Source organism: Lithobates pipiens, unplaced genomic scaffold (assembly GCF_037356315.1).
Source record: "Lithobates pipiens isolate NorthernLeopardFrog02 unplaced genomic scaffold, aLitPip1_a1.2 Scaffold_10, whole genome shotgun sequence".
Lineage (NCBI taxonomy): Eukaryota > Metazoa > Chordata > Amphibia > Anura > Ranidae > Lithobates > Lithobates pipiens.
The window spans coordinates 99,096,222-99,110,388 of record NW_027507686.1 but is presented as its reverse complement, the minus strand read 5'-3'; the positions used below and the strand labels follow the sequence as shown (position 1 = coordinate 99,110,388).

Genomic DNA, 14,167 nt, shown 5'->3' with positions numbered 1-14,167 from the left:
GTTTCTACCAAGGCCAAAAGCCTTGGCCATTGGGGATCTGGTGCGCCTAATTCTGAGCCACCAGCAGTTGTGCCCAGAAGAATGGGCTCTGCACCCAACCGTGTTTTGGAACATATGTCGCAGGTGGGGTACTCCAGACGTAGATCTGTTTGCGTCCAGGTTCAACAGAAAACTGGACAAAGTCGTGTCAAGGACAAGAAAATACACTCGCTCAGGGGTCGGATGCTCTGACAGTTCCCTGGGATAAGTACAATTTGATTTATGCCTTCCCCCCGTGTCCGCTTCTGTCGCGGTTCCTAGGAAGAGTCAAGAGGGAGACAAAGTTGGTTCTTTTGGTAGCCCCGGCTTGGCCCAGGCGACCGTGGTACGCAGAGATTATGAAGTTGGCAGTAGGCAGGCCGTGGATCCTCCCTCTTCGGCCATATCTGTTCTCACAGGGTCCATTTTACCATCCTGCTTTACACAGTCTGAATTTGACAGTTTGGCTGCTGAGACCCACATTCTGAGAGACCGTGGGCTTTCGGGGCCAGTCCTTTCTACTCTGGTCAATGCCAGAAAGCCGGCCTCCAGGCTTATTTACTACAAAATCTGGAGAGCATATGTTTCGTGGTGTGAACTCGGGGAATAGCATCCTAGAAAGTATGTCATTAGCAGGATCTTGGCCTTCCTCCAGTCAGGCCTAGAAATTAATTTGGCCGTAAGCACTATCAAGGTGCAGATTTCGGCCTTGTCAGTGTTTTTTCAGAAGCCACTTGCATCGCATTCCCTGGTGCAGGCTTTCATTCAGGGGGCTATGCGGATAAGGCCTCCAGTCAAACCTCCGGTATGCCCATGGGTTCTGAATTTGGTTCTCTCAGCTTTGCAGGGGCAACCTTTTGAACCTTTGCATCAGGCTTCGTTAGTTCTTTTGACTAAAAAAATTGGTTTTCTTGGTAGCCATATCCACGGCTAGAAGAGTGTCAGAACTAGCAGCTCTCTCCAGCAAAGAGCCGTATCTAATTATTCATAAGGACCGGGTGGTAATGAGTCCCAACAGGTCCTTTCTGCCTAAGGTGGTTTCAGGATTCCATTTGAATCAAGATGTAATCCTACCATCCTTTTTTCCGGACCCACAGTCCGCAGAAGAAGAATCTTTGCACACTTTGGATGTGGTAAGGGCAATCAGTATCGATCTTCATTGCTTATTTATTTTGCTGGCAGGCCCTAGGAAGGGTGAGGCGGCATCAAAATCCACTCTCTCAAGGTGGATTAGACAGATTATTTCTCAGGCCTATAGTGTTAAAGGGAAGATCCCTCCTTTTCAAGTGAAAGTGCACTCAACTAGGACTGTAAGTGCTGCTTGGGCAGTGCATCACCAGGCCTCCCTGGTTCAGATCTGTAAGGCTGCAACTTGGTCATCAGTCCACACATTCACCAGATTCTATCAGGTGGATGTCAGAGGGCAAGAGGATATCGCCTTTGGGCGCAGTGTACTGCAGGCTGCAGTTTAGGTCATATATATTATGATCTGTGTTTCCCTCCCCTCAATCTGAGCATTGCTTTGGGACATCCCACTATGTAATGAAGCTCCTGTGTCCCGTGATGTATGATCAAGAAAATAGGATTTTTATATACAGCTTACCTGTAAAATCCTTTTCTTGAGAGTACATCACGGGACACAGGGCTCCCGCCCCTATTGGGTTTTACGTGGTTTCCTATTGCTTTGCTACAAAACTGAGGTGCCTCCCATATGGGAGGGGTTATATAGGGGAGGAATTCTCCTTAATTGGGGGTTAACCAGTGTCCAATTACCAGAGGTGCCTATATAACCCCCTATGTAATGAAGCTCCTGTGTCCCGTGATGTACTCTCAAGAAAAGGATTTTACAGATAAGCTGTGTATAAAAATCCTATCTTTTATGTTGTTGGCGTTGACCTGTTTTTTTTTTTCGCTTGTTTCCCAAGATGACCATCTTGGCGTTTGTCAAGAGGGTTGAGAGTGCCCAAAGAAAGTGCCTACGGCCAAATCACCCTGAAAATGCCCGATCTTGTCTGATCTCCGAGGCTAAGCATTGTCGGGCCTCTTTAGTAACTGGATGGGAGACCGACTGGGATTACCAGGTGCCGTAGGCTTCTTTTTATGTTGTTGGCGTTGACATGGGGGTTTTTTTTTCCGCTTGTTTCCCAAGGTGACCATCTTGGCATTTGTCAAGAGGGCTGAGAGAGCCCAAAGAAATCTCTTACGGCCACATCACCCTGAAAGCGCCCGATCTCATCTGATCTCAGAGGCTAAGCAGGGTCCTGCCTGGATAGTACCTAATTACAGGTGCCGTATGAATCTTTTTATATTGTTGGCTTTGACATGTTGTATGTAATGAAGCTCCTGTGTCCCGTGATGTACTCTCAAGAAAAGGATTTTACAGATAAGCTGTATATAAAAATCCTATCTTTTATGTTGTTGGCGTTGACCTGTTTTTTTTTTTAGCTTGTTTCCCAAGGTGACCATCTTGGCCTTTGTCAAGAGGCTTCAGAGTGCCCAAAGAGAGTGCCTACGGCCAAATCTCCCTGAAAGAGCCCAATCTCATCTGATCTCGGAGGCTAAGCAGCGATGGGCCTGGTAAGTACCTGGTTCGGAGACAGCCTGGGAATACCAGGTGCCGTAGGCTTCTCATTATGTTGTCGACGTTGACATGTTTTTTTTCCCTTGTTTCCCATTTGTCAAGAGGGTTGAGAGTGCCCAAAGAGATCGCTTACAGCAGCATCACCCTGAAAGAGCCCTATCTCTTCTCATCTCTGAGGCTAAGAAGGGTTGGGCCTAGTTAGTACCTGGATGGGAGATGGCGTTGGAATACCAGGTGCCGTAGTCTTATTTTTATGTTGTTGACATTGACCTGTTTTTTTTCCGCTTGTTTCCCAAGGTGTCCATTTTAGCATCTGTCAAGAGTTTTGAGTATGTCCCGAAGCGTTTGCCTAAGGCCACATCACCCTGAAAGCGCCCGATCTCAGAGGCTCAGCAGGGTCAGGGTCAGATGGGAGACCGCCAGGGTCTATGTTGTTGGCGTTGACCTGTTTTTTTTCACTTGTTTCCCAAGATGACCATCTTGGCATTTGTCAAGAGGGTTGAGAGTGTCTGAATAGAACACCTATGGCCACATCACCCTGAAAGCGCACAATCTCATCTGATCTTGGAGGTCTAGCAGTGTACGGCCTGGTTAATACCTGTATGGGAGACCATCTGTGAATACCAGGTGCCGTAGGCTTCTTTTTATGTTGTTGGCGTTGACCTGTTTATTTTCGCTTGTTTCCCAAGGTGACCATCTTGGTGTTTAACAAGAGGGTTGAGAGTGCCCAAAGAGATCACCTACGGCCCCATAACCCTGAAAGCACTCGATCTTGTCTGATCTCGGAGGCTAAGCAGTGTCGGGCCTGGTTAGTAGCAGGATGGGAGAACGTCTGGGAATAACAGGTGCCGTCGGCTACTTTTTATGTTGTTGAATTTGACCTGTTTTTTTTTTCACTTGTTTCCCAAGGTGACCATCTTGGCGTTTGTCAAGAGGGTTGAGATCGCCCGAAGAGATCACCTACTCGTCTGATCTCGGAGGCTAAACAGTGTCGGGCCTGGTTAGTACCTGGATGGGAGGCCGCCTGGGAATACCAGGTTGTTGGCTTTGACCTGTTTTTTTCGCTTGTTTCTCAAGGCGACCATGTTGGCGTTTGTCAAGAGGGTTGGGCGTGTCTTGAAGAGAATGCTTATGGCCACATAACCCTGAAAGCACCCGATCTCATCTGATTTCAGAGGCTAAGCAGCATCAGGCATGGTTAGTACCTGGATGGGAGACTGCCTGGGAAGACCAGGTGCCATAGAAGCATCTGGCCTGGTTAGTGTCTTGATTGGGAGATCGCCTGGGAATAACGGATGCTGTAGGCTTCTTTTTATGTTGTTGGTTTTGACCTGTTTTTTTTTTAGCTTGTTTTCCAAGGTGACCATCTTGGCCTTTGTCAAGAGGCTTCAGAGTGCCCAAAGAGAGTGCCTACGGCCAAATCACACTGAAAGAGCCCAATCTCATCTGATCTCGGAGGCTAAGCAGCAATGGGCCTGGTTAGTACCTGGATGGGAGACAGCCTGGGAATATCAGGTGCCGTAGGCTTCTCATTATGTTGTCGGCGTTGACCTGTTTTTTTTCCCTTGTTTCCCAAGGTGACCAGGGTTGAGAGTGCACAAAGAAATTGCCTACAGGCACAACACCCTGAAAGCGCCCAATCTCGTCTGGTCTCAGAGGCTAAGCAGGGTTGGGCCTGGTTTGTACCTGGATGGGAGACCGCCTGGGTTTTCCAGATGCCGCAGGCTTCTTTTTATGTTGTTGGTGTTGACCTGTTTTTTTCGCTTGTTTCCCAAAGTGATCATCTTGGCATTTGTCAAGAGGGTTGAGAGTGCCTAAAGAGATCGCTTACAGCCGCATCACCCTGAAAGCACCCTATCTCTTCTGATCTCGGAGGCTGAGAAGGGTTGGGCCTAGTTAGTACTTGAATGGGAGACAGCCTTGGAATACCAGGTGCCGTATTCTTATTTTTATGTTGTTGGCGTTGACTTGTTTTTTTTCGCTTGTTTCCCAGGGTGACTATCTTGTCATTTTTCAAGAGGGATGAGAGTTCTCCAAAGAGATTGCCTATGGGCACATCACCCTGAAAGCGCCCAATCTCCTCTGATCTCAGAGGCTAGAAAGGGTCGCACCTTGTTAATACCTGGATGGGAGAGCGCCTGGGAAAACTAGGTGCTGTAGGCTTCTTTTTATGTTGTTGGCGTTGACTTGTTTTTTGTGTATGTTTCCCAAGGTGACCATCTTGGCGTTTGTCAAGAGGGTTGAGCGCGTGCCTGAAAAAATCTACTATGGCCGCATCACCCTGAAAGAGCCCAATATCATTTGATCTCAGAGGCAAAGCAGGGTTGGGACCTGGTTAGTACCTGGATGGAAGACTGCCTGGGATTTCTCGATGCCATAGGCTTTTTTTTTAAGTTGTTGGCATTGACTTATTTTTTTTTGCTTGTTTCCCAAGGTGACCATCTTGGCGTTTGTCAAGAGGGTTGAAAGTGCCTGCAGAGATTGCCTACGGGCACATCACCCTGAAAGCACCCAATCTCGTTTGATGTTGGAGGCTAAGAAGAGTCGGGCCTTGTTAGTACCTGGATGGGAGACCGCCTGGGAATACCAGGTGTCGTAGGCTTCTTTTTATGTTGTTGACGTTGACCTGTTTTTATTTCGCTTGTTTCCCAAGGTGACCATCTTGGTGTTTGTCAAGAGGGTTGAGAGTGCCTGAAGAGATTGCCTATGGCCACATCACTCTGAAAGCACCCAATCTCGTCTGATCTTGGAGGCTAAGAAGAGTCAGGCCTGGTTAGTACCTGGATGGGAAACCACCTGGGAATAACAGTTATTGTAGGCTTCTTTTTATGTTGTTGGCGTTGATTCGTTTTTTTTTTTTCGCTTGTTTCCCAAGGTGACCATCTTGGCATTTGTCAAGAGGGTTGAGAGTGCCCAAAGAGATCGCTTACAGCAGCAACACCCTGAAAGAGCCCTATCTCTTCTCATCTCTGAGGCTAAGAAGGGTTGGGCCTAGATAGTACCTGGATAGGAGATGGCGTTGGAATACCAGGTGCCATATTCTTCTTTTTATGTTGTTGACATTGACCTGTTTTTTTCCGCTGGTATCTCAAGGTGACTATCTTGGCATTTGTCAAGAGGGTTGAGAGTGCCCAAAGAGATTGCCTATGGGCACATAACCCTGAAAGCGCACAATCTCTTCTGATCTCAGAGGCTAAACAGGGTTGGGCCTTGCTAGTACCTGGATTGGAGACCACCTGGGAATACTAGGTGCCGTAGGCTTCTTTTTATGTTGTTGGCGTTGACTTGTTTTGTTTTGTTTGTTTACCAAGGTGACCATCTTGGTGTTTGTCAAGAGGGTTGAGAGTGCCTGAAGAGCTCGCCTATGGCCACATAACCCTGAAAGCACCAGATCTCATCTGATCTCAGAGGCTAAACAGGGTCGGGCCTTGTTAATACCCGGATGGGGGACCACCTGGGAATACTAGGTGCTGTAGACTTCTTCTTATGTTGTTGGCGTTGACTTGTTTTTTTTGTTTGTTTCCCAAGGTGACCATCTTGGCGTTTGTCAAGAGGGTTGAAAGTGCCTGAAGAGATTGCCTACGGGCACATCACCCTGAAAGCACCCAATCTCTTTGATGTTGGAGGCTTAGAAGAGTCGGGCCTTGTTAGTACCTGGATGGGAGACCGCCTGGGAATACCAGGTGTCGTAGGCTTCTTTTTATGTTGTTGGCGTTGACCTGTTTTTTTTCCGCTGGTTTCCCAAGGTGACCATCTTGGTGTTTGTCAAGAGGGTTGAGAGTGCCTGAAGAGATTGCCTATGGCTACATCACTCTGAAAGCACCCAATCTCATCTGATCTTGGAGGCTAAGAAGAGTCAGGCCTGGTTAGTACCTGGATGGGAGACCACCTGGGAATACCAGTTATTGTAGGCTTCTTTTTATGTTGTTGGCGTTGATTCGTTTTTTTTTTTTCGCTTGTTTCCCAAGGTGATCATCTTGGCATTTGTCAAGAGGGTTGAGAGTGCCCAAAGAGATCACTTACAGAAGCAACACCCTGAAAGAGCCCTATCTCTTCTCATCTCTGAGGCTAAGAAGGGTTGGGCCTAGATAGTACCTGGATAGGAGATGGTGTTGGAATACCAGGTGCCGTATTCTTCTTTTTATGTTGTTGACATTGACCTGTTTTTTTTTTCGCTTGTATCTCAAGGTGACTATCTTGGCATTTGTCAAGAGGGTTGAGAGTGCCCAAAGAGATTGCCTATGGGCACATAGCCCTGAAAGCGCACGATCTCTTCTGATCTCAGAGGCTAAACAGGGTTGGGCCTTGCTAGTACCTGGATTGGAGACCACCTGGGAATACTAGGTGCCGTAGGCTTCTTTTTATGTTGTTGGCTTTGACTTGTTTTTGTTTCGCTTTTTTCCCAAGGTGACCATCTTGGTGTTTGTCAAGAGGGTTGAGAGTGCCTGAAGAGATCGCCTACAGCCCCATCACCTTGAAAGTGCCCCATCTTGTCTGATCTCGGAGGCTAAGCATTGTCGGGTCTGATTAGTAACTGGATGGAAGACCGACTGGGAATACCAGGTGCCGTATGCTTATTTTTATGTTGTTGGCGTTGACTTGTTTTTGTTTTGTTTGTTTACCAAGGTGACCATCTTGTTGTTTGTCAAGAGGGTTGAGAGTGCCTGAAGAGCTTGCCTATGGCCACATAACTCTGAAAGCACCAGATCTCGTCTGATTTCAGAGACTAAACAGGGTCGGGCCTTGTTAATACCCGGATGGGAGGCCACCTGGGAATACTAGGTGCTGTAGACTTCTTCTTATGTTATAGAAGCAATATGGTCCAACCTATCCAGTGACACCGTGCAGAGAAAACGGGGAAGGGGGATGGGAAGGGGAAACAAGGGAGATTTTTAAGCGGTGCGATTATAAACACTAATAGAACGAAATATAATAAAAATGTATTTATTCATATACATTAAAAAGCACTATAGTGTCAAATATAGTACGTAGAAATACTAAGAACAATGTACGCATTTTTACTGGACTAGAGGGATCCCGGCAATGTAAGTTGATAGACTGATAGCACTCGTTTCCAACATGTTTCGCAACAAGCTTCTTCAGGGGAATGTGCAACTAACGATAAATATAATATAGAATTAATATACAAAGTAACATAAATCTACAATGTAATTACAAAGATACATAGATACATAGCAACCCAGGCATGTGTGATCTAAACAAAATGGCGCTTACCACCTATCGACCAGCAACCGCAAACCAGGAATCAACACTAGATGAAGATATGTGCAACCGGCGTCACCGGTGTCACCGGCGTCACCGGCGTCTGACGTCACCGGCTCGATGCGGACATTCTGGAGAGAACGCCGTGCATGTGCAGAGCCAGTTACGCCGACGGCCAGACTACATTTCCCATCATGCCACTAAGCTGGAGGTGGAGCTTCCAGCTGGGTGGTTGCCAACAGGGTTAACAACAGAGAGACAAGCCTGTATGCAAACTAGCCCTATCCCCATAATAGGGGTCACAGCCAGTGATCCACCATAACGGGTGTCCCCAAAATCAATGGCCCAAGAGGCACCCTGGGTGTCCGTATGCCCCCCAACAAAAAGGAAAAGGCTAATGGACCCACTGATTTGTCCCAGCGATGCAAAAAAAGGTATCGATTAATCCCGGACATGGCGCTAGCGATCTGCGGAGCGCCGCCCTGTGAACGAGAGTCATAGTGAACAACAGAGATCCCAATGTATGTGCAGCATGATCCGCAAACCACAGATACAAACAAACCAGGGTACCATGATAACTAGTTTACAAATTAGACACAAAAGGAGAAAAAAATATCAATTATAAATACAGCAATGATAAAGTCAATTCATATGGTGTTATAACAAATCCAATAATGAAATAATAAAAATAAAAAAAAGGGGGGGAAAGGGGGGGAGGGGGAGGAAAAAAGAAGGACATTTCTTCATCTAAGTCCTGTTGTCAGGGAAAACCCAGAATGGGGGTTAGGGGAAAAAGGGGAAAAGAACACTGTTATAAAAATGATCTAAAACTGATATTTTCATTGAACCCCGGGTACTGGGTAGCTTTTAAAGTGAAAATCCATTTGGCCTCGGTTTGTAAAAGAAACTTGTCAACAGAACCACCTCGTGAATTCAAGGGTATATGTGCCAAAGTTGTAAAACTAATCCAATCAGGGTCAAAGGAATGGTAAGTCCCAATATGCCTACTTATGGCTGTGACAATTTTTTTTATTTAGTATAGGTTTAATATAATCCTTAATGCGGATTGAAAACAGTCGTTTAGTCTTACCAACATAGAAGCCTCCGCATCGGCATTGCGCTAGATATACGATGCCGGGGGTGGAACACGTAACATGAAACTTAGGAAAAAAACACCTACCATTGGGTAGTTTCACTTTACAAGAGTTATTAATATACGGACACGTGTCGCATTGACCACAGGAATATGTGCCGAATTGTTTCAAAGAAGTGGATAATGGATTGTCAATAAAATGACTTTTAACTAAAAAATCTTTTAGAGATTGTGATCTCTTAAAAGTAATTGCAGGTGAGTCAGTTATGTATTGATTTACAATAGGGTCGGCCTGTAATAAAGGCCAAAATTGTTGCACGATGGTCCGAAAGCGTTTTGTTTGTTTACCAAGGTGACCATCTTGGTGTTTGTCAAGAGGGTTGAGAGTGCCTGAAGAGATTGCCTATGGCCACATCACTCTGAATGCACCCAATTTCGTCTGATCTTGGAGGCTAGAAAGGGTCGCGCCTTGTTAATACCTGGATGGGAGACCGCCTGGGAATACTAGGTGCTGTAGTCTTCTTTTTATGTTGTTGCCGTTGACCTATTTTTTTCCGCTTGTTCCCAAGGTGACCATCTTGGCATTTGTCAAGAGAGTTGAGAGTGCTTGAAGATATTGGCTACGGCCACATCACCCTGAATCTGTTCAATCTCCTCTGATCTTGGAGGCTAAGCAGGGTCGGGCCTGGTTAATGCCTGGATGGGAGACCGCCTGGGAATACCAGGTGTCGTAGGCCCCTTTTTTTTTTTCAAATATAATTTTTTCTCCAAACAGGGGAAGACAGTCCCCCGAGTACATAATGCAACAGAGAAATACAGAGCAAAAAGCAGCTGAACAATACTTGATACTGGTATATTTGCAACTGTGAGTCTGCCTTCCATCAATCATAATGATTCGAGGCACGGATAAAGTACTGTACCAAGATCCAGGGTCACACAAACCCCAGGTCCCTCCGGCATAATCCATCCAGAGGGGGGTGTGGGGCCGTCATTCCCAATTTTCCACTTTTTCAAAAAGAGAGAGGGGGTGGAGGGGGTGAGAGATAGGGGAGGAAGGCAGAAAAGAGAAGGGGTGAAAGCCAGTGAGTAATGAAAGGGGGGGAAATTTTTTCCAATAGAGAGGGATGCAGGATTTCGCCGCATTTATCACATGCCGTAAAATTGATTTTTTGTACTTCTTAATGGGAATCTGTGAATGGGGCAAGAGAAAGAATGCAGCCTCTTCCGGGATGGAGAAGTCTGTGAATTTTTGTGTTATGCATCGGATCTCTGTCCAGAAGTCCACCAAGCTGGGGCAGGACCAAAAAATGTGGAGCAACGTGCCCTCTTCTTCTCCACACCTCCAGCATATGTTCGAGGAAGAGAGGAAACATTTATGCAGCTTTGATGGTGTCAAATACCACCTGGTGAGAAGTTTAAAATTCGTCTCCTGTATCTTCGTGCACAGTGAGGTTTTGAGAGCCAAAGTGATAATGCGTTGTCTCTGTGCTGGGGAAAACGAGCAATTAAGGTCCTTTTCCCAGTTGGACAGACAGGTTAAGTGTGAATGATCTGTTTGAGAGAGAATGTGGGCCAAAGGGCCTTCGCTCCTGCATAGAGTCTCAAACTCCGTCTGAGGGCGGGCGAAAGTTTGAGGATTGGGTATGGAATGGAGAAAATTATGTCATTGCGCCACTCTCCAAAAAGGCAGTTGGAAAAGCCCTGTCGGATCTCTTAGGGTTGAGAAAGAAGGCCATTTCCCATCAATGACGAATTTAGACGCATGGTCTAGGTTGGAATTTCTAAGTGGGTCCCCAATTCAAAGTTAGGTTGGCCACGTATAGGGAATAGGGGGGAAGTCAAAGACGTGAGTGTGTTTTGGGTAGCGATCAGGTGACTGACTTTCAACGAAGCCCCTATAGTGGGATGTGACGTCAATTCTGTGGGTAAATCCTTATAGCACCACATGGCGCTTCTTAGCAGAATTCGGGAGTGAGATTGTTCTAGTTGCACCCAGAGCTTAGAAAGTTTGTTTCGATGCCAGTCCAATACACGCCCCAGATGGGAGGCCAGGTAGTAGCGTTGCAAGTCAGGGAGAACCAATCCTCCCTGTTGTTTAGACAATGTCAGCTGTGACCGCTTAAGTCTGGGATTTTTGTGGGCCCAGTTAAATTGAGTGAGCAGGGATTGAGCTTGCTTAAAAAATGGGACTGGAATCTGGATAGCTTGGAAAAGATAGGTAAATTTAGGGAGTATGTTAATTTTAATGAGATTGCATCTCCTGAACCAGGAATGGAGGCCTAAATGCCACCCGTGAAGCAAACTGCGGATTTTACTGACAAGGGGTGGGGGGAAGTTCAACAAAAAATGGGACTGGAATCTGTATCGGGAGAGCTTGGAAAAGATAGGTAAATTTAGGGAGTATGTTCATTTTAATAAGATTGCATCTCCTGAACCAGGAATGGAGGCCGGAATGCCACCCGTGAAGCAAACTGCGGATCTTACTGACAAGGGGTGGGGGGAAGTTCAACCCTTAAGTACTTAAGGGCTGTATGGGTCCATTTAAAATGAAAATTGGACTGCAAGTCTAGTAACGTTTGCGGGGGGACTGCAACCCACTTGGCCTCTAATTTCAAGAAGTATCCTGTATATCTGGAATTCCCGAAGAAGATTTGGCAAGGAAACTCTGGGATTCGTCAGCGAGAACAGCATGTCATCCGCGTAGGCAGATATCTTGCACTCAATAGTACCCGTTATGTCTGAGTTTTGTCGAATTGTGGAGAGAAAGGGTTCCAATGACAGTGCGAATAATAGGGGTGACAGGGGGTAAACCTGTCTGGTCCCATTCCCGATGTCAAGGGGAGATGAGAGCACCCCATTCGCTTTGACTTGAGCTGAAGGGCGTGAGTATATCTTACTTATCCATGCCAGCATCCGTTCACTCAGACCTATATGGCGAAGGACCGAGAACATGAATGTCCATTTGACCCGATCAAAAGCCTTCTCGGCATCAGTACTCACGAAAAGACATGGGGTCCCAGATGACTTTACTTTATGGACCAGGGTAAGCACCTTAATGGTGTTGTCCCTATCTTCCCTGGTGGGAATAAAACCTAACTGGTCAATCTGTATAAGGGACTGCAAGTGCTGTGCCAATCACGTGGCGAGGATTTTAGAGAATAGTTTTAGGACCAAATTTAGGAGGGAAATGGGTCTGTAGCTCCCACATAGGCCCGGGTCTTTGCCCTCCTTAGGTATCAACGAGATGTGGGCTCTAAGGGTATCCTCAGGAAAATCCCCATTCGAGCTCAGAGTATTAAATAAATTCACCAAGCACGGGCCGAGAATAGGGAGGAAGGTCTCATAGTATTGTGCGGTATATCCGTCAGGGCCCGGAGGCTTACCCACCTTCGGAGGTCCCACGGCCATCTGGACTTCTTCCAGTGTAATCGGGTCCTCCAAGTACTCCCGGGATTCGGATGAGAGGGTTGGTAGACCAGAAACGGTTACATATCTGTCTATATTGTCCTGTCCGGACCCTGAATCGGGCAGGTTGTAGAGATCAGAGTAAAATTTTTCAAAGACTTCGGCTATTTGGGTTGGGGTAGAGGCCCTCTGGCCATTTTCATCTATCAACTGTGGTATGTAAGAGGCAGATTTCAACTCCTTTACCGACTTGGTTAAGATTTTTCCGCATTTGTCCCCTGACTCCTACGTCAGTTTACGACAAAACTGCAAAGCCGCTTTCACTTTATAATGGAGTAGGTCAGTAATCTGGGTACGGAGTGTCCCCAATTCAATCTCTAAGGTCTGTGAGGGGGCATGTTTATGTTTCGCTTCCACAGAGGCAAGTTCACGAAACAGATTAGCAAGCTGTTCCTTCCGTGTTCATTTGATGCGCTCCCCGTGCCTGATAAGTACCCTGCGGAATACTGACTTATGAGCCTCCCAAATTATCCCCGGGTCGCAGTCCTGCGTTTAGTTTTCTTGGAAATAAAAGTCCAATTCCCTGGTCACATCTGCTAAAACTTCCGGTATCTGGAGGAGGCTCTCATTAAGGTGCCAGAATAGAGACCTAGGTGAGGGGTTCCTAGAGAGGGTGTAGGTAAGGGCTACAGGACGTGGTCGGACCAAGTAATATGGCCGATGGAGGAAGAGCTCACCAAGTGCAGTTGGTCATGTGGAATCAAGAAGAAGTCTATCCTCAAGTATGATTTGTGAGGGGAAGAGCAAAAAGAGTAGTCCTTTTCCCCAGAGTGTTGCAGACGCCTGTCACGTACCTGGTTGGAGAGCCCAAACGTGCAGGGAGCGGCGCCTCGTAAGCCACCGGCTCGAGAGCCCCTGGAGGTGGAGACAGGGATTCAAGAGTCCGGAGGACACAAGTGCCAGGCCGGGTAGCAGATAGCAGGCACAGCCGGAACAGGTAGCTGACTGGAACGGTAGGTGCGACCAGCGCTGGAAGCCGGAGAGGAACTGCAGAAACAGCTGGCACAGGTAGTCAGGCAGGAACCACAGGAGTAGTTGGTGCTGGAATTCAGGAGGACAGGCAGGCGTGGTCAGAGGCGAGCCGGGTCGGCAACTATCGGGCAGCAGAGGTACAGAGCAGAAGGCAGAAGCGTGGTCAATCAGGCAAAGGGTCGGAGGCAGGCGGCAAACAGGCAAGGTCAAGGAACAGGCCGGGTACAGTATCAGGAACACACAGGAACTGGTAGCAGAAGTCACAGGAATGCTGTAGACAGGACAGCACTGTGGAACAGAAGCTGATCCCTTAAATAGCCTGTTGGGCGCCAGGAACGGTCGCACGGTACGTTTGCGTACCCCCGCGGGTAACCGTGCTCCCGTTCGTGACCCCGTGTACCCGCGTACGCCCGTTCGGCTTATCGCGCACCCGTGTGCGCCCGCTCGTATCAATGCGCACCCGCGTGCGCCTGTTAGGGACTACATGCACTCGCGTGCGTTCGTTTGCGCCAACCCGCGTCCGAGGGCACCGACGATCCTCTTGTACAGGAAACCTGCGGGTAAGTCTCCTATGTACGATCGGGATGGTGGAACGATCGTGACATTGCCCCCCCCCCAAGGGGCAACCTCCGGATGCCCAACCGTGTCATCTTATCCGGATGAGACCTCTTGAAGGCAAGGATCAGCCTCTTTGCATGCAGGTTGGACTCTGGTTCCCATGAATTCTCCTCAGGGCCATATCCCTTCCACTTAACCAGGAACTGAGTTTGATTCCATCTTCTCCTGCAGTCCAGAATGGATTCGACCTCATATTC

General features: G+C 47.5%; 9 pseudogenes; all 9 read left to right on the top strand.

The window, feature by feature from the left end:
- The first annotated feature begins 2,525 nt into the window (after positions 1 to 2,525).
- Positions 2,526 to 2,644, top strand: LOC143956830 (5S ribosomal RNA; annotated as a pseudogene).
- Positions 2,645 to 4,007: 1,363 nt separating this feature from the next.
- Positions 4,008 to 4,126, top strand: LOC143957467 (5S ribosomal RNA; annotated as a pseudogene).
- Positions 4,127 to 5,082: 956 nt separating this feature from the next.
- LOC143943135 (5S ribosomal RNA) lies at positions 5,083 to 5,201 on the top strand (annotated as a pseudogene).
- A 100-nt stretch (positions 5,202 to 5,301) lies between these two features.
- On the top strand, positions 5,302 to 5,420 carry LOC143943252 (5S ribosomal RNA; annotated as a pseudogene).
- Positions 5,421 to 5,959: 539 nt separating this feature from the next.
- Positions 5,960 to 6,078, top strand: LOC143956837 (5S ribosomal RNA; annotated as a pseudogene).
- A 316-nt stretch (positions 6,079 to 6,394) lies between these two features.
- On the top strand, positions 6,395 to 6,513 carry LOC143955676 (5S ribosomal RNA; annotated as a pseudogene).
- Positions 6,514 to 6,836: 323 nt separating this feature from the next.
- LOC143952455 (5S ribosomal RNA) lies at positions 6,837 to 6,955 on the top strand (annotated as a pseudogene).
- Positions 6,956 to 9,316: 2,361 nt separating this feature from the next.
- Positions 9,317 to 9,435, top strand: LOC143950653 (5S ribosomal RNA; annotated as a pseudogene).
- A 98-nt stretch (positions 9,436 to 9,533) lies between these two features.
- LOC143945525 (5S ribosomal RNA) lies at positions 9,534 to 9,652 on the top strand (annotated as a pseudogene).
- The last annotated feature ends 4,515 nt before the right edge of the window (positions 9,653 to 14,167 follow it).